The sequence below is a fragment of the Mauremys reevesii genome, linkage group 17 (genome assembly GCF_016161935.1).
Source record: "Mauremys reevesii isolate NIE-2019 linkage group 17, ASM1616193v1, whole genome shotgun sequence".
Lineage (NCBI taxonomy): Eukaryota > Metazoa > Chordata > Testudines > Geoemydidae > Mauremys > Mauremys reevesii.
The window spans coordinates 31,327,405-31,345,232 of NC_052639.1; the positions used below are offsets into that span (position 1 = coordinate 31,327,405).

Consider the following 17,828-nt stretch of genomic DNA (forward strand, 5'->3'; position numbering starts at 1 on the left):
TCAACTTGCCCCTTTGGCCAACTCTGCCCCTTCCCTGACCGGAGTGTGCTCAGAACAGCCCCACCTCCCCCCGCACACATACACACACACAAGCCCACAGCTGGGCACCCAGCACAAAGCCAGGGAAGTGGTTGCTTGGCTTGTTTTACTTTTTGCTTTGCAGAAGGTTTTTTCAAAAGCATTTTCTGCTCCTGTTCCCCATGGTGAGGAAGCAGATGGTTGTGGGGAAGGGAACCTGACAGCGGTGGAGCCGGGGCAGTGGGGGGGGAGTTGGGGGAGGCTGAGGAGGGCAACAGGAGGCTGGAGGTGACTGGGGCGATGGGGGAAAGGGAACAGTTTGGAGGAGGCTGAAGGGGGAGATGGGGGAACGGGACATTTGGGGGCTAAAGGGGGCAATTGGGGCAGTTGTGGAGGCTGAAGAGGCTGATGGGGAAGTTGGGGAGGCTAAAGGAGCAATGGGGGAAGTTGGGGAGGCTGAAGAGGGTGATGGGGGAAGTTGGGGAGGCTAAAGGAGCAATGGGGGAAGTTGGGGAGGCTGAAGGGGGCAATGGGTTGAAGGAGGCCGGGCAGAGAGGCTGTTGGGGGCTGCCTGTCCCCACGGGAGGGGAGGAGGAAGAGGAGCGGCCCTTCTTTCTGAAGCTGTTTCCTGTTAGATCTTGCAACTTCACTGTTCCTGAGCAGGGTCCTGTGATGAAAAGGAAACTAGAGAGATTTGTGGTCCTGCTTTCAGCAGGGGCTTAGGCTGATGACCTCCTGGGGTCTCTTCCAACCCTCATTGTCTAGGATTCTGTGTTTCTGTGGAGGACAGGTCCATCAATGGCTGTTGGCCAGGGTGGGCAGGGATGGTGCCCTAACCTCTGTCTGTCAGAAGCTGGGAATTGGGCGACAGGGAATGGGTCACTGGATGATTCCTGTCTGTTCATTCCTCTGGGGCACCTGGCACCGGCCGCCATCGGCCGACAGGACACTGGGCTAGATGGAGCTTTGGTGTGACCCAGTCTGGCCGGTCTTCCTTCTAATGCTCTTCTCACATGCTCAGTAACAGCTGCAAGCTGCTGCCCTCACGCACCATCAGAATCTGCTCCTGCAATCAAAGGTCGGAAAATCCCCTGAAGCGGGAAATCGGAGGGCGGGATGGGCAGATGGACAAAACTGGGACAGGATCAGGGTTCAGACGGGGCTGCCCTGCCAGGTAGGTGCAGAAGGAAAACCCCAGCCAGAGGGAGGCAGAGGGGATAGAAGTCCCCACAGATGGGGTGAGCCGGCAGCAGCAGTTCCAAACCAGGGTGTGGTGGATGGTAGAAGGACTCGTGTTCCTCGCAGGATGGTCCATCTCAGCCCCTCCCAGGGCTGTGGTGTTAAAGGCCCCGAGTGGCCCAGTGCCCAGGCTCCACCGCCTGCTCTAGCTGAAATGGTGACTGAGCTGCCAAGGAGATGTGATTCAGGAAATAGTTTAAACCTCCCTCCCCATCCCCTCATCATAAAGCAAACTGATACTTTTAGACGTGTTTACGCTGCTTCAAAGAATTCCTGGCCAGTTTCCGCCTCGGTAACATGTCTGCTTGGAGCCTCAGAGTAGCTCAAGATTTGTCTTATCTGCTGCTCTGATTGCCTGAGTTAGTCTCCTGTCCTGAGCTCCCTGGAGTTCTGCACCTTTCATTGTTTATTTCTAGCAATGGTATTTGGATGACAGTGTCCAGTAGTTCAGGCACCCAGCTGAGAGGCAGGAATTAGGACACACCGGGAGCTGATCCCCTGCCCCACTCGCGCTCATTAGTTAGCCCCAATGAACCCCTTCAAAGGGAGAGCTGGACAGAGCCCCACCACGGCACACTGCTTCGTGCACTGACCTGAAACATGGGGGACCCTGGTTCAAATCCTTTCTCCCTTGCGGACAGTGGCGGGGGGCGGGTGATGCTGGCAGCCCAAGCTCATGCCTGTGGCCTCAGGCCTCCTGAGGCACAGATCTAGCCCAAAGGCAGACTTGCCTAGGTGGCAGGATAGCCCTGAGTGCCCAAGGGGACTGTCTGTGACTCCCTGCTCAGGCTGTTCGTGTGCCTGGGGAGTTCGCTCGGGGGTGGAAGCTCCCAGTCCCCATGGGGGGTGCCCTGGTGTGTAACAGTCTGCCCTGAGCTTGGTACTCACGTCCCTGAGCTACTCTCTGCAGCTGGACAGAGGGAATTGAACCTGGCTCTCCCACATGGCAGGTGGGTGCTGGGAGCACAGGACCCATCTGTGAGAGAGGGGCAGGGCCAGGACACCTCCCGTTGTCAGTGTCTCCTGGGCGGGCTTGGCTGGCTCCCTGCCTGGGGAGCTGGTGGTTGTGAGTTGTGTTGTAAGGTGCCTGTGTCGCCTGCATCGTACAGGAGTTCAGGCCCCTAACTCCGCTTAGTGGATCACTGGGTTGTTCCTGTAAAAGCAGCAAAGAATCCTGTGGCACCTTATAGACTAACAGACGTTTTTGCAGCATGAGCTTTCGTGGGTGAAACAACAATTCGGTTGTTCCTGGATTTTCTCGCTGCTGAAACCAGGTCCAGTGATAATCAGCACTGCCCCCCCTCAGTCCCGTCACGGGGTGTAGCCAGTCCGGTCTCTGCAGAGCCCAGCTGAGCAATGCCTGATTGACATGGGTGTGCACAGGAGAAGAGACAGACCACAGGCTGGAAAGTGACACATCACAGAAAAGCCCAAACGCTCCTCCTAGGGGCACGATATTCCCTGTGGGTGCTGGGGGGACACACTGTGATGGGATCCGCTGTGCTCCCAAACCCTCTCCAGCCTGGGCTGTCTCCCACAATGCCCTGCTAGTGACCAGCAGCAACCCCTCCAGGCGCTGTTATCCCTCGGCACAACGGCATGTGGAGCGGCTTGATTGCATGGATGCTCCCGGAGCCACTCGTGAATCCCACAGTGAGGTGCCCGCCAGATCCCCAGCTCCCAGCACTGCGCCTCAGGAATATGCTGTGTGTGTTAGTAATTGGTTCCCACTTCCCACTGGAAGGTGGAGCTACACCAGGAACGTGGGGTCTGTGGTGTCGCGGTTTGGGTGGGTTATTGGAAGAGCGGGAGGACTAGTCTATGGCAGAAGCCTGCGATTTGCCTTGCCTGCCCGGCTTGCGCGGTTGGCTTCACTTTTGGTTTTTGATTTTTTTCCTCCACTGTCATCAGTTCATCCCTTCCCACTGAACTGCCCAGTGCCTGGCTTGGAGGTGGAGGCAGGAGGAGAGAGACAAGAGTGAGATTTCAGCATCTCCAGTAGCCCCAACAAACACTGTGGGGTTTTAATTCATAGCTGTTGTCGGTCTGGGGGAGACCCTGGTGCACCAGCGGGGGAGGGTGTCTGATGGGGTTGGTGGTCTGGCTGGGGGCAGACATTGCATCCCCTTTCCCACTGCTAATTGAATGAGAAGACAGACGTCCCTGTGGAGCAGATAAGAGCCTCAGAGAGGTTTCATGTTGTTGTTTCATGTTGTCCTAGGTTTCCTTCCTATGGACTGCATCACCAAGTGGAATTAATGGCAAACCATTGCCATTATGCAGTAAAACATCTTTAAGACTTCGTCTTCGATGAATCAATGAACAGTCTCCACTCATGTGGATTGTGAAAGATGTTGCAATGTCCTGGTGAAATCGCTCGCCCAAAACTGTGGAGCTGCAGTAGTGCTGGGGCAGTGATCCCCACCAGTGACCTGGGCCATCCTTTGAGCTCTCTGGTGAGACCCCTCAGCCTTCCATCCTCAGTCTCTACCCTGATTGGCTGAGCAGGGCGTTAATGACAGGGAGGAGACTCAAGGCCTTTTTGTTCTCTTTTAAGACCAAGTAAATAAGTCATAACCAGTTATATGTTTCATGGATTGTGCTGCTTCTCTGCATTAATTGTCAATTCTCCTTTTTCAGCCTGAGCGTCTCCCTCTATCACGTAGGGATAATAATGATCTGCTCCTACCTACCTCAACACACTCACTCTTCCCCAACACACCCACACTGTCTCTCCCCACACAAACAGTCTCCACACTGCAGCTGAAAAGCAGCTGGCAATCTAGTAGGATGACCCTGGAACAATGGGATAGAGAAACCTGCATCACTGAAAGTGCAGCCACAAAGACACCACACACCAGCTTCCCCTAGCTGGCAAGAATCAAACCTCCACAGAAAGATTCCTGTGGTATCGTAGGCCAGCTTCCTAAGGCCTCAGCCTCAACCACTTAACACAGGGGCCTTTCTACACTCTGGTTCTGTTCTAACGGAAGGATCATTTCCAAGTGTTCGCTCAGACCAGCTTGCCCAGCACCCTCACTGCTGTGCAGCTCTGGATGTGTGGCCATGGCTGAACAGCAAGAATTCCTGCCCATTTCCCTTCTGGCTGGAGCATGCTTACAGTGTGTTTGTGGTTAATGATTTTGCTGTAGATTGTTGGCTTCCTGCTTTGGCAATTCAGACAGTCCCTTTTCCCAACATATCTCCAGCACATCAGTCCCTGGCTGAGTCTCCTGGGCAATGGAAAACATCCCTTGTTTGGTGCTGCCAAGGGGATCGTGCAGAGCTGAGATGTCTCTCGGCTTGGATCAAAGGGGAATGTTGGATGGAATTTATCACACAACCCTCCCTGCTCCTCAGAGCCCCATGGGGAGAATGTAGAGAAGGGGGAGTCATTCCTCCCCTGCACTCCCAGAAGAGTTGCTAGGACTCCTTCCTGCCAGCTACTCACCCCTGGATTCATCCTTAGCTCCTAGGATCTTTCTGCTCCAAAGGCTCCATAGTCCTGGGGTGGGGAGGGTGTCACTGCACAGTCTGAAACACAAGAGAGGTTTCTGGAATTGAAGGAAGGAGCAGAAAACGGAGAGGAAAGAAACAGAGAGAAAACGCCTCGTCTCTCTCCCTTCCCCCCCCCCCATCAAGAAATGTTACCAAGGACCAGCGTTAGGGGAAACGGTGCCCTGGGCAAAACTTGTACTTTGGCAATGTTCTTGGTTCAGGCTTGTAGCAGTGATGGAATAAACTGCAGGTTCAAATCAAGTCTCTGGAGTACATCCACAACTGGGATGGGCCATTCAGTCCTTTGTACAGAGCTTCAGTTTGTAGCCAAGTCCTCCAGAGGTAGGAAGCAGGACTGAAGACCAGATGGAGATGAGGCATCAGTCTTTATAGTCTCTGCCATGTGGTCTTTGCTTTCTTTGTCCCAAGGACACTCTATCCAGCACGCGACATAGAAAAACCTTAGAGTTCTGTCCATAGGCAGGTCCCTGCACACCTTGTTGAGCCACAAGGCATATCTGCCTTCTCTCAATGGGTCAGTTGTATAGCTGATGGTCCTTAATGGGCCATCACAGGCTAGGCAGAGCTGACACCAATTTGTCTGGCTGGGGTGTTCCCCAGAAGCATAGCACAAGTTGGAAATACAGGCAGCATAGAGCCAATATTCATAATGTCAACTACAAAAATGATACATATCTAGAGATAGCATAATTATAATCAGCCAATCATAACCTCTCCATAGACCCTTTATGTGACCACCTTTATACAATATTGGCTGCAAATATAGAACAGTGGTGGCAACGGTGATCTATACAGTTACAGATTATGTCAAGAACGTCACAGGAGGTGACATGGTATCAGTGAGACTGATACTGGAATACTGCCTCCAGTTTTGGTGTCCTCATTTGAAAAAGATGGTGTGAAATTGGAGTTGAGGCAGCAAAGAGCCACCAAATGTTCTGAGGGCTGGAGAAAAATGCCTTCTAGTGAGCTATTGAAAGAGCTCAACCTGTTTAGCTTCTCAAAAGAAGATTGAAAGGTGACTTCATTGAAACGTTGAAGTGCCTTAATGGGGAGAAAAGATTGGCTATTAAAGGGCTCTTTAATGTAGCAGAGAAAGGCATTAAAAACCCAATGGCTGGAAGGTGAAAAGAGACAAATTCATATTACAATTAAGGCACAAATATTCAACAGTGAGGATGATTCACCACAGGAACAAGCTACCAAGGAAATTGGTGCATTCTCCATCTCGTGACGTCATTTCATGAAGACTAGATGCCTTTCTGGAATGTGTTTACCCCAAAAGTAGCTCTTGTGTCATACAGGAGACCTGTGATATGCAGGGGTCAGATTAGATGCTCTAATGGTCTCTTCTGGCCATAAAGTCAACTAATTTCTGAAAAACTAAGTGTAGCATTGGGAGCAGCGTCTGATGTTTTATTGTCTAGCCGGCTTGCTTCCTAGAATGGCTCCTTGAGTGGGGTGATCCACAGGGAATAGCTCAAACCTCCAAAGTGCCTGGCCAGGGGCAGGACATTAGCCCAGCAAGGGAGGGGTGTGGCAGTGGCATCACAAGGCCTTTTGCAGGGGCTCAGACTATTGGCCAAAGGTGGTGGGGAGGTGGTGACCTCACAGAGAGATGCTGACATCAGCCAGGCAGGACAGGGGCGAGGGGCCAGGGAAACCTCAGAGACCCTGTGGCTTTGCTTCAGCAAGTCTCCCTCTCCAGGTCTCTCTTTGAGGACTGAGAGTATTCGGGTTCACGGACGTGAGCGCCAGGAGGAACCTCTTTTGAGTTTTCTCCTTCCCTTTTAGTGATTTTACTAGAAAACAGATGTCCCTGTTTAGAGGGTTAGAGCCTCCTCGAGGTTTGAAACTGTTCGGTCTGATCATTCTGGTGAAAGTTGAACTCATGGAAAGCATGATCTTAAGGAGGCAGAATTTTATTCCACACCTGGGATTTTGTCCCTTAGAATCACTGGGGACATTAGGGTTTGTCCTTTTTGTTTCAACTTTTCCTCCATCCCCCCCCCCCGCTTTCTCTTCGTCTCTTGCTTCTTTTGTCCTTTCTCCTGTTCCCCTCCCAACACCAGGAGGGGTGTGTGTGTGTGTGTGTGTGTGTGCGTGTGTCTGTGTGTTACGGGGGAGTGCTCGGCAGCTCTCACTGTGGGAGGTCCACCCCAAATTGTGGAGCTGCAGTAGTGCTGGGGCAGTGATCCCCACCAGTGACCTGGGCCATCCGTTTAGCTCTCTGGTGAGACCCCTCAGCCTCCCCTCCTCAGTCTCTACCCTGATTGGCTGAGCAGGAGGTTATTGACAGGAGGAGACTCAGGTCCTTGTTGTTCTCTTTAAGACCAAGTAAATAAGTCATAACCAGTTATATGTTTGACAAATTTTGCTGCTTCTCTGCATTAGTGGTCTCTGAGCAGTCCATGATTCTCTCTAACATTGCAGTTCTCCTCAAATACTGGCTGAATAATTACTGTGCACACTTGTTGGACTGGAGCTCATCTGAGAGCACTTTATTGAGGTCATTCAATGTATGAAATTCAAGATCCGACGGTTAATTTGAAAATCAGGGCTCTGGGGGTCCTATTCCCAATTCAGCCATTGACTGGCTTTGTGACCTAAGACAAGTCAATTCTCCTTTCTCAGCCTGAGCGTCTCCCTCTTTCAAGTAGGGATAATAATGATCCGCTCCTACCTACCTCAACACACTCACTCTTCCCCAACACACACACACACTGTCTCTCCACACACACAAACAGTCTCCACACTGCAGCTGAAAAGCAGCTGGCAATCTAGTAGTATGACCCCGGAACAATGGGATAGAGAAACCTGCATCACTGAAAGTGCAGCCACTAAGACACCACACACCAGCTTCCTCTAGCTGGCAAGAATCAAACCTCCACAGAAAGATCCCTATGGTATCGTAGGCCAGCTTCCTAAGGCCTCAGCCTCAACCATTTAACACAGGGGCCTTTCTACACTCTGGTTCTGTTCTAACGGAAGGATCATTTCCAATTGTTCGCTCAGACCAGCTTGCCCAGCACCCTCACTGCTGTGCAGCTCTGGATGTGTGGCCATGGCTGAACAGCAATAATCCCTGCCCATTTCCCTTCTGGCTGGAGCATGCTTAGAGTGAGTTTGTGGTTAATGATGTTGCTGTAGATTGTTGGCTTCCTGCCTTGGCAATTCAGACAGTTCCTTTTCCCAACATATCTCCAGCACATCAGACCCTGGCTGGGTCTCCTGGGCAATGGAAAACATAAGAACATATGAACGGCTGTACCGGGTCAGACCAAAGGTCCATCTAGCCCAGTATCTGTCTACCGACAGTGGCCAATGCCAGGTGCCCAAGAGGGAGTGAACCTAACAGGCATTGATCAAGTGATCTTCCTCCTGCCATCCATCTCCATCCTCTGACAAACAGAGGCTAGGGACACCATTCTTACCCATCCTGGCTAATAGCCATTTATGGACTTAGCCACCATGAATTTATCCAGTTCCCTTTTAAACATTGTCATAGTCCTAGCCTTCACAACCTCCTCAGGTAAGGAGTTCCACAAGTTGACTGTGCGCTGCATGAAGAAGAACTTCCTTTATTTGTTTTAAACCTGCTGCCTATTAATTTCATTTGGTGACCTCTAGTTCTTGTATTATGGGAATAAGTAAATAACTTTTCCTTATCCACTTTCTCAATGTCACTCATGACCTTATATACCTCTGTCATATCCCCCCTTAGTCTCCTCTTTTCCAAGCTGAAGAGTCCTAGCCTCTTTAATCTTTCCTCATATGGGACCCTCTCCAAACCCCTAATCATATTAGTTGCCCTTTCTGAACCTTTCTAGTGCTAGAATATCTTTTTGAGGTGAGGAGACCACATCTGTACACAGTATTCGAGATGTGGGCGTACCATGGATTTATATAAGGGCAATACTATATTCTCCGTCTTGTTCTCTATCCCCTTTTTAACGATTCCTAACATCCTGTTTGCTTTTTTGATCGCCTCTGCACACTGCGTGGACATCTTCAGAGAACTATCCACAATGACTCCAAGATCTGTTTCCTGACGCTAGAAGCAAATTAGCCCCATCATATTGTATGTATATTTGGGGTTATTTTTCCCAATGTGCATTATTTTACATTTATCCACATTAAATTTCATTTGCCATTTTGTTGCCCAATCACTTAGTTTTGTGAGAGCTTTTGAAGTTCTTCACAATCTGCTTAACTATCTTGAGTAGTTTAGTATCATCTGTAAACTTTGCCACCTCACTGTTTACCCTTTCTCCAGATCATTTATGAATAAATTGAATAGGATTGGTCCTAGGACTGACCCTTTGGGAACACCACTAGTTACCCTCTCCATTCTGAGAATTTACCATTAATTCCTACCCTTTGTTCCTGTCTTTAACCAGTTCTCAATCCATGAAAGGACCTTCCCTTTTATCCCATGACAACTTAATTTACGTAAGAGCCTTTGGTGAGGGACCTTGTCAAAGGCTTTCAGGAAATCCAAGTACACTATGTCCACTGGATCACCCTTTTCCACATGTTTGTTGACCCCTTCAAAGAACTCTAATAGATTAGTAAGACACGATTTCCCTTTACAGAAACCATGTTGACTACTGCTCAATAATTTATGTTTTTCTATGTGTCTGACAATTTTATTCTTAACTATTGTTTCAACTAATTTGCCCGGTACCGACGTTAGACTTACCGGTCTGTAATTGCCGGGATCACCCCTAGAGCCCTTTTTAAATATTGGCGTTACATTAGCTAACTTCCAGTCATCGGGTACCGAAGCCGATTTAAAGGACAGGTTACAAACCTTAGTTAATAGTTCCGCAACTTCACATTTGAGTTCTTTCAGAACTCTTGGGTGAATGCCATCTGGTCCCGGTGACTTGTTAATGTTGAAATCACTGAGAGCTGGTGGAACCTCAAGAGACCAAATCGCAGAGGTCACAGTGGTAGGTGACAGCAGAAGGTGACTGTGCAGGGCCATTGGCAACAGAGTGGTGGAGTGAACAGTGGCACAATGAACAGCCGTTGCCAGAGCAAACTTTGCCTTTTGTCCCCACCTGGAAGGTGTACTCACGTGAAAGCACCTCTGAACTCTGAGTCTCCACTGACCAAGGACAACACCAGTGAGCGGAGTGCAGTGGAGGGAAAAGTGAGGGGCACGTTAAATAAACATTTGTTTGTTGGACTATATTTTAGTCACTTTGCTCCAGAATGCTAGATTTGTGACTGGGAATGGAAACTTATATAAATATGTTTCAGTAGGCCAAGATTTTTAAAATGCAGTATTTGCCAAGGTTGTTATCTCACATTGTTGCTATCTTGGGAGGTCATTATGTTGGGGAGTTTCTGTACTAAACATTTTTATTATAATTAATTTTTACATAAGAATGGTCATACTGGGTCAGACCCATGGTCCATATAGCCCAGTGCCCTGTCTTACAACAGTGGTCAAGGCCAGGTGCTTCAGAGGGAATGAACAGAACAGGGAATCATCAAGTGATCCATCCCCTGTTGCCCATTCCCAGCTTCTGGCAAACAGGCTAGGGACACTCAGAGCATGGTGTTGCATCCTCTCATCCTGGCTAATAGCCACAGATGGACCTGTTCTCCAGGAATTTATCTAGTTCTTTTAAAATCCTGTTATAGTTTTGGTCTTCACAGCATCCCCTGGCAAAGAGTTCCTGGGTTGACTTTATATTGTGTGAAGAAATACTTCCTTTTGTTTTTTAAAATCTGCTGCCTATTAATTTCATTGGGTGACTGCTAGTTCTTGTGTTATGTGAAGGATTAAATAAAATTTCCTTATTCACTTTCTTCGCACCAGTCAAGATTTTATAGACCTCTATCATATCCCCATTAGTCATCTCTTTCGAAGCTGAAAATTCCCAGTCGCTTAATCTCTCCTCCTGTTTCATACCCTCATCATTTTAGTTGCCCATCTCTGTACCTTTTCCAATTCCAATATATATATTTTTAGGATGGGTGACCAGATCTGCACACACTATTCAGGGTGAGCACGTACCATAGATTTATATAGAGGCAATATGATATTTTCTGTCTTATTATCTATCCCTTTCATAATGATTCCCAACATTGTTTGCTTTTGTGACTGTTGCTGCACGTGGAGTGGATGTTTTCAGAGAACTATCCACAATGACTCCAAGATCTCTTCCTTGAGTGTTAACAGCTAATTCAGATGCCATCATTTTGTATGTATAGCTGAGATTGCTTTCCAATGTGCATTACTTTGCATTTATCAACATTGAATTTAATTTGCCATTTTGTTGCCCAGCCACCCAGTTTCATGGGATCCCTTTGTAGCTCTTCGCAGTCTGCCTGGGACTTAACTATCTTGAATAGTTTTCTATCATCTGTAAATTTTGCCACCTCACTGTTTACCCATTTTTCCAGATGAATATGTTGAATAGGACCCCTTGAGGGGTCCCAGTACTGAGCCCTCAAGGATACCACTTTTATCTCTCTCCATTCTGAAAACTGATAATTTATTCCTACCCTTTGTTTCCCATCTTTAACCAGTTACTGATCCATGAGAGGATCTTCCTCTTACCCCATGATGGCTTACTTTTCAAAAGTCAATTTAAATTAAATACTTTTTTTTAAATTATATATTTTTTTAGAAATCTAGATCTGTTATGTGTTTTGGTGTAACTTGCATTTTCCTTATGTTAAATTTCCATTATCCTAACAAAACATTTACTTTATTCACTTTCTTCACATCAGTCAAGATTTTATAGACTTTTAGCATATCTCCCCTTAGTCATCTCTTTTCTAAGCTGAAAATTCCCAGTCATTGTGGGGGACTGTATCAAAAGCTTTGCTAAAGTCCAGAAATAGCACATCCACTGCTTTCCTCATCCACAGAGCCGGTTATCTCATCATAGAAGGCAATTAGGTTAGTCAGGCATGACTTGCCCTTGGTGAATCCATGCTGACTGTTCCTGATCACTTTCCTCCTTTAAGTGGTTCAGATTTGATTCCTTGAGGACCTGTTCCATGATATTTCCAGGGACTGAGGTGAGACTGACTGGCCTGTAGTTCCCTGGATCTTCCTTCTTCCCTTTTTAAAGATGGGCACTACATTAGCTCTTTTCCAGTCATCCGGGACCTCCCCCAATCGTCATGATTTTTCAAAGATAATGGCCAATGGCTCTGCAATCTCATCGGCCAACTCCTTTATCACCCTCGGATGCAGTGCATCCGGCCCCATGGACTTGTGCTCGTCCAGCTTTTCTAAATAGTCCTGAACTACTTCTTTCTCCACAGAGAGCTGGTCACCTCCTCCCCATACCGTGCTGCAGAGTGCAGCTGTCTGGGAGCTGACCTTGTCTGTGAGGACAGAGGCAAAAAAAGCATTGAGTACACTAGCTTTCTCCACATCCTCTGTCACTAGGTTCCTCCTTCATTCAGCAAGGGGCCCACACTTTCCTTGACTTTCTTCTTGTTGCTAACATACCTAAAGAAACCCTTCTTGTTACTCCTAACATCTCCGGCTAGCTGCAACTCCAAGTGTGATTTGGCCTTCCTAATTTCACTCCTGCATGCCTGAGCAATACTTTTATACTCCTCCCTGGTTATTTGTCCAATCTTCCACTTCTTGTAAGCTGTTTTTTGTGTTTAAGACGAGCAAGGATTTCACTGTTAAGCCAAGCTGGTCGCCTGCCATATTTACTTTTCTTCCTACACATCGGGATGGTTTGTTCCTGCAACCTCAATAAGGTTTCTTTAAAATACAGCCAGCTTTCCTCGACTCCTTTCCCCATCATGTTATTCTCCCAGGGGACCTTGCCCATCAGTTCCCTGAGGGAGTTGAAGTCTGCTTTTCTGAAGTCCAGGGTCTCTGTTCTACTGCTCTCCTTTCTTCCTTGTGTCAGGATCCTGAACTCGACCATCTCATGGTCACTGCCTCCCCTTTCTTAAAAAAGCGAAGGTTTCAGAGTAGCAGCCGTGTTAGTCTGTACTGCAAAGAACATAAGCTTTCATGGGCTACATCCGATGAAGTGGACTGTAGCCCGCGAAAGCTTATGCTCAAATAAATTTGTTAGGCATGGCTACACTTGAATTTGCAGCGCTGCAGCAGGGTGTGAAAACACACCCTCTCCAGCACTGCAAATTGCGGCGCTGCAAGGCGCCAGTGTGGTCAAAGCCCCAGCGCTGGGAGCGCGGCTCCCAGCGCTGTCCGCTATTCCCACAGGAGGTGGAGTATGGACAGCGCTGGCAGAGCTCTCTCCCAGCACTGGCGCTTTGACTACACTTAGCTTTCAGCGCTGCCGCGCAGCGCTTTGAAGTGCAAGTGTAACCATAGCCTTAGTCTCTAAGGTGCCACAAGTGCTCCTGTTCTTTTTTAAAAAGCAAACAGAATGTTGGGAATCACTGACTGCCGCTGCACACTGAGAGGATGTTTTCAGAGAACTATCCACAATGACTGCAAGATCTTTCTTGAGTGTTAACAGCTAATTCAGACTCCTTCATTTTGTATGTATAGTTGAGATTGTTTTCCAATGTACATTACTTTGCATTTATCAACATTAAATTTCATCTGCCATTTTTGTTGCCCAGTCACCCAGTTTTATGAGATCCCTTTGTAATTCTTCTCAGTCTGCCTGGGACTTACCTATCTTGAATAGTTTTGTATCATCTGCAAATGTTGCCACCTCACTGTTTACCCATTTTTCCAGATCATTTATGAATATGTTGAACAGCACTGGTCCCAGTACCGACCCTCAGGGATACCACTATTTATCTCTCTCCATTCTGAAAACTGATAATTTATACCTACCCTTTGTTTCCCATCTTTTAACCAGTTACTGATCCATGAGAGGACTTTCCTCTTTCACCATGATGGCTTACTTTTCAAAAGTCAATTTAAATTAAATCCTTTTTAAAAAAAAATTATATTTTTTTAGAAATCTAGACCTGTTATGTGTTTTGGTGTAACTTGCATTATTCTTATGTTAAATTTGCATAATCCTAACAAAACATTTACTTTATTCATATCTCTTTATATATCTCATTGGTCCTGACACCCCCTGTAAATTCTGAACACCCCCTAATTTCAATTTTGGGAAACCACTGCCTCTGGCAGTGGTTAGACAAGCAACAGCAAGGCACTGGACTGGTCTGGAGGAAAGTTCTGTGGGAAGGAACTGAAAAGAGTATTGGGGCTGCGGTGCAGCGCTTGCAGACACTTTCTTTGGCCTGTTTTCCTGGAAGAGTTAGCAGCGAGAGATTGTTAGTCACAGGTCAGTGGGTGGGTTTGTGCAAACTAGGAGTGTACAGGGAACTGTCTTTGAACAGAAGGAAGGAGAGAAACCGGCAAGAGGAAGGAGGCTGAAAGACTTCTCTGGCTTTGAACAGAATTCTGTGTTAATAGTTCTTGCTTTTAGCTGATCTCACTGAGGTCAGTTGGGGCGCATGGACAGACATGGGAGTGACTCAGCCAGGTCATTCCCATCTTCTGCCAAGCAACCAGGAGATGACAATGGCTAGCAGTTGTACTGTACTGTTTGCTACCAGCCTAAGATGTAAAACTAGATGAATCAAAACAAGAAATTGACCTGTTTTGTTTTGTGAAATCAACAGCCTGCTAAACCCAGGGTTTTGAGTTCAATCCTTGAGAGGGCCATTCTGTGTGACAAAGTTGTTTGTGTTTCTCCTGATGCAAAGCCACCCCTTTTGTTGATTTTAATTCCTGTAAGCCATGCCATCAGTCGCCCCTCCTCCATCAGAGCAATGGCAGACAATTGTTTCACGCCTTTTCTCAGTGCAGAACCAGAATCTGCAAAAGCGAAAACAGGCAAGGAGGTGACAGCAGTGGGGTGACAAGAGTGATGAGGACATAGACATGGTCATAGACTTCTCACAGAGTACAGGCCGGGCAATGTGCCCTGGCAATGTGCACATCATGCTGATGAGCTCTGCATGAGCTCTGCATGGTCAACTGTGCTGATCAGCACGCCACACTGGCCAAACAGGAAATGAAATTAAAAAGTTTGTGACCCTTTTCCTGTCTACCTGACAGTGCATCTGAGTTGAAAACGCTGTCCAGAGTGGTCACAATGGAGCACTCTGGGATAGCTCCTGGAGGCCAATACCATCGAATTGCGTCCACACTACCCTAAATTTGACCCAGCAAGGCTGATTTCAGTGCTAATCCTCGTCGGAGGTGGAGTAAAGAAATCGATTTAAAGAGCCCTTTGCTGAAAAAAGGGCTTTGTCGTGTGCATAGGTCTAGGGTTAAATGGCGGTAACGCTGCTAAATTCGACCTATAGTCATAGTGTAGACAAGGCCTCAGAGGAATTTTATAGCTACTGGCTGGGTGTCCAAAAAAGGGAGCTACCCACCTACCCTTTCATTGATCACACTTGGTAACTACTAAGCAGAAGCACAGAATCTAGATGGATTTGCTGCGTCTCCTGCAGGCCTTCCTAATGGCACAGCAGGGCTGCTCTTGGCTCTGCACAAGGTTGTTTTGTTTAGCAGTGACTGTGAAGGGACTTCCAGCTATTTGGCTGTGGGAACTCTGGTATTAAGTGGACACCCTGTCTTAACTGTGTATGGCTGTATTGCTTGTAGATTTCTATATTCTGTACTGATGTTACCAAATGGAGTATTTTGTAGCGGTCTGCTATAATTTAACTTATACAAACTATGAATATGCTCCTCAGACTTAACCACCCGCCTTTCACACACTCCCTGCTTCTCACTCTCTGGGCTGGGAACAAGCCACCGGCATGTGCGTCCATTGGATTATTTTTATTTAATTACTTCTCATTGTTAAATTATTTATGTTTTTTAAATTTCATTGCAGTGCATTTTCTTCCTGCCACTGTCACCTGGCAGCTAAGGGATGTGAGATTCTCCTCCATTGCGTTTCTGCCCACGGAAAAAGAAGAGACCCCACACTTCAGTACCTTTGGAAATAAAAGCAACCTGGAAACAAACCAGCTGTCTCCTCAGTGTGCAGTTTGTGTCTCTTTTGGTGCAGTTGATGTGTGTGCAGCATGTGTGGTGGACAGGGGCACTGTGTGCTCACATGGGAATTCACCATCCTTGGTGCAGGATTTGACTTGTTCTGGGAGGAACATAGCACTTGTGGAGTTTCAGGCACAGGCTGCATGACCCCCTCCATTTATCTTTGGTGCAGATACAGCCCAGGCAGCACTAGTGCAACCTCCTCTCCTGCTGCCCTCCACCATCATCTGCACAGCCCACCTGTCAGGGCAGGAGGGGAATGTTGCTCCATGGATCCTGGTTCTCAGATGGGACTACCCTGGGATGGGGAGGTGTGGTTGCATCCATTAGGTCACCAGACTGAGCCTTCTAATATCCCTTGGTGATTGTTCCCAAGATCCAGGACTTTGTGCTCAAACATCTCCCAGCTTCCTTGTTTAATATAAAGGCCAAGGTTTCCTTGCAATATACAGGAAGAAAGTAGATTTTCACCCCAGATGGGACTTCAACCCACAATCTCTGGCTTCAGAAGCCAATGCCTTATCCATTAGGCCACTGGGGCCCTGATGTACAGCTACTGAAGAGATGGAAATTCCTCTCATAAATGCACATTCCTCGCATTTGCTTCAACACCAAATAGCCCCTTTATGTGCCTTACAGAAATGTCTGCATCCCCTGGCAGCGAGGCAACTGGGCAGGTTGCTGACACAATTACAACCCAGAATACAAAGTGTACAGTGCTGACTATATATAGTTTTATTACAAATATTTACACTGTAAAATATAAAGTACTATAGTGCAATCTCTTTATCATTAAAGTGCAACTTGTATATGTAGATTTTTGTTGTTGCATAAGTGCACTCAAAAAGAAAACAATGTAAAACTTTAGAGTCCAGTCAGTCCTACTTCGGGTTCAGCCAATCGCTGAGACAAACAAGTTTGTTTACATTTACTGGAGATAATGCTGCCCGTGTCTTATATACGTCACCTAAAAGTGAGAACAGGCTCTCTCATGGCACTTTTGTAGCCAGCGTTGCAAGGTATTAACGTGCCAGATATGCTAACATCCATATGCCTTCATACTTCAACCACCATTCCAGAGGACATGCTTCCATGCTGATAATGCTCGTTAAAAATAACGTGTTAATTTGTGACTGAAGACCTTGATGAAGAACTGTATGTCTCCTGCTCCATGGTTCTATCCGCATTCTGCCATATATTTCATTTTATGGCAGTCTTGGGTGATGACCCAGCACATGTTGTTCACTTTAAGAACACTTTCACTGCAAATTTGACAAAACGCAAAGAAGGTATAACGTGAGATTTCTAGAGACAGCTACAGCGCCGAGCCAAAGTTTAAGAATCTGAAGAGCCTTCCAAAATCCAAGAGGGACGAGGTGTGAAACGTTGTCAGAAGTCCTCAAAGAGCAACACTCTGATGCAGACACTACAGAACCTGAACCACTAGACAGGAAAATCAATCTTCGGTTGGTGGCATCGTTATCGAGCAGTACCTGTCATCAGCATGGAAGCATGTCCCTGGCCTCTGATTGCTAGCAGCTCGGAGAGGAGAACAGGGGCTGACCTCTCCATGGCCGCCTGGTCTGCTCACTCCCTCTGAAGCCCATAGCCAGGGCCAGCCTTTGGGGTGGGTGCCACCAGGGAATTGCCCAGGGGTACCATGGTCAAGGGCGGTGCTGTACGGTAGCAGAGAGGTGTGTGCTGCTGGTGTAAAGTCAGAAACTGCTCCCGGCTGGCAGGGGAGTGCTGCTTGGGGTGGTGCCCAGATTTCTCCCTGCTCCCTCCCGGCACAGGAGCATGGGGGGAGGGAGGGGAAGAGAAGGGGGAGATAGCGGTGATGAGCGGATACTGCTCCCCCCAATGTTCCTCCGTGCCCCCCTCTCACAGCCCCCTAGCGATGTGCGGAGGAGCAGTGTTCAGGGGCGGCGGGGGGAGCGAGCAGCAATGCCAGCTACTCTGTGCATCCAGGTCAGTTTCCCCATGTGGGCACTGGTGGGGGTGCTGGGGTTAGGGGAAAAGGGGGCACAGTGCAGGGATTACGGGTGCGGGA

General features: G+C 47.8%; 1 protein-coding gene and 1 non-coding gene across 2 annotated transcripts in view; one reads left to right on the forward strand and one right to left on the reverse strand.

Moving 5' to 3' along the window:
* The window catches only part of LOC120385050 (maestro heat-like repeat family member 5), a 194,328-nt gene that overhangs the window by 47,909 nt on the left and 128,591 nt on the right, over positions 1 to 17,828 (forward strand). The gene's annotated exons all lie outside the window — the stretch shown is intronic.
* TRNAQ-CUG lies at positions 16,247 to 16,319 on the reverse strand. Its single transcript has one exon. It is a non-coding gene; the product is annotated as a tRNA-Gln (tRNA).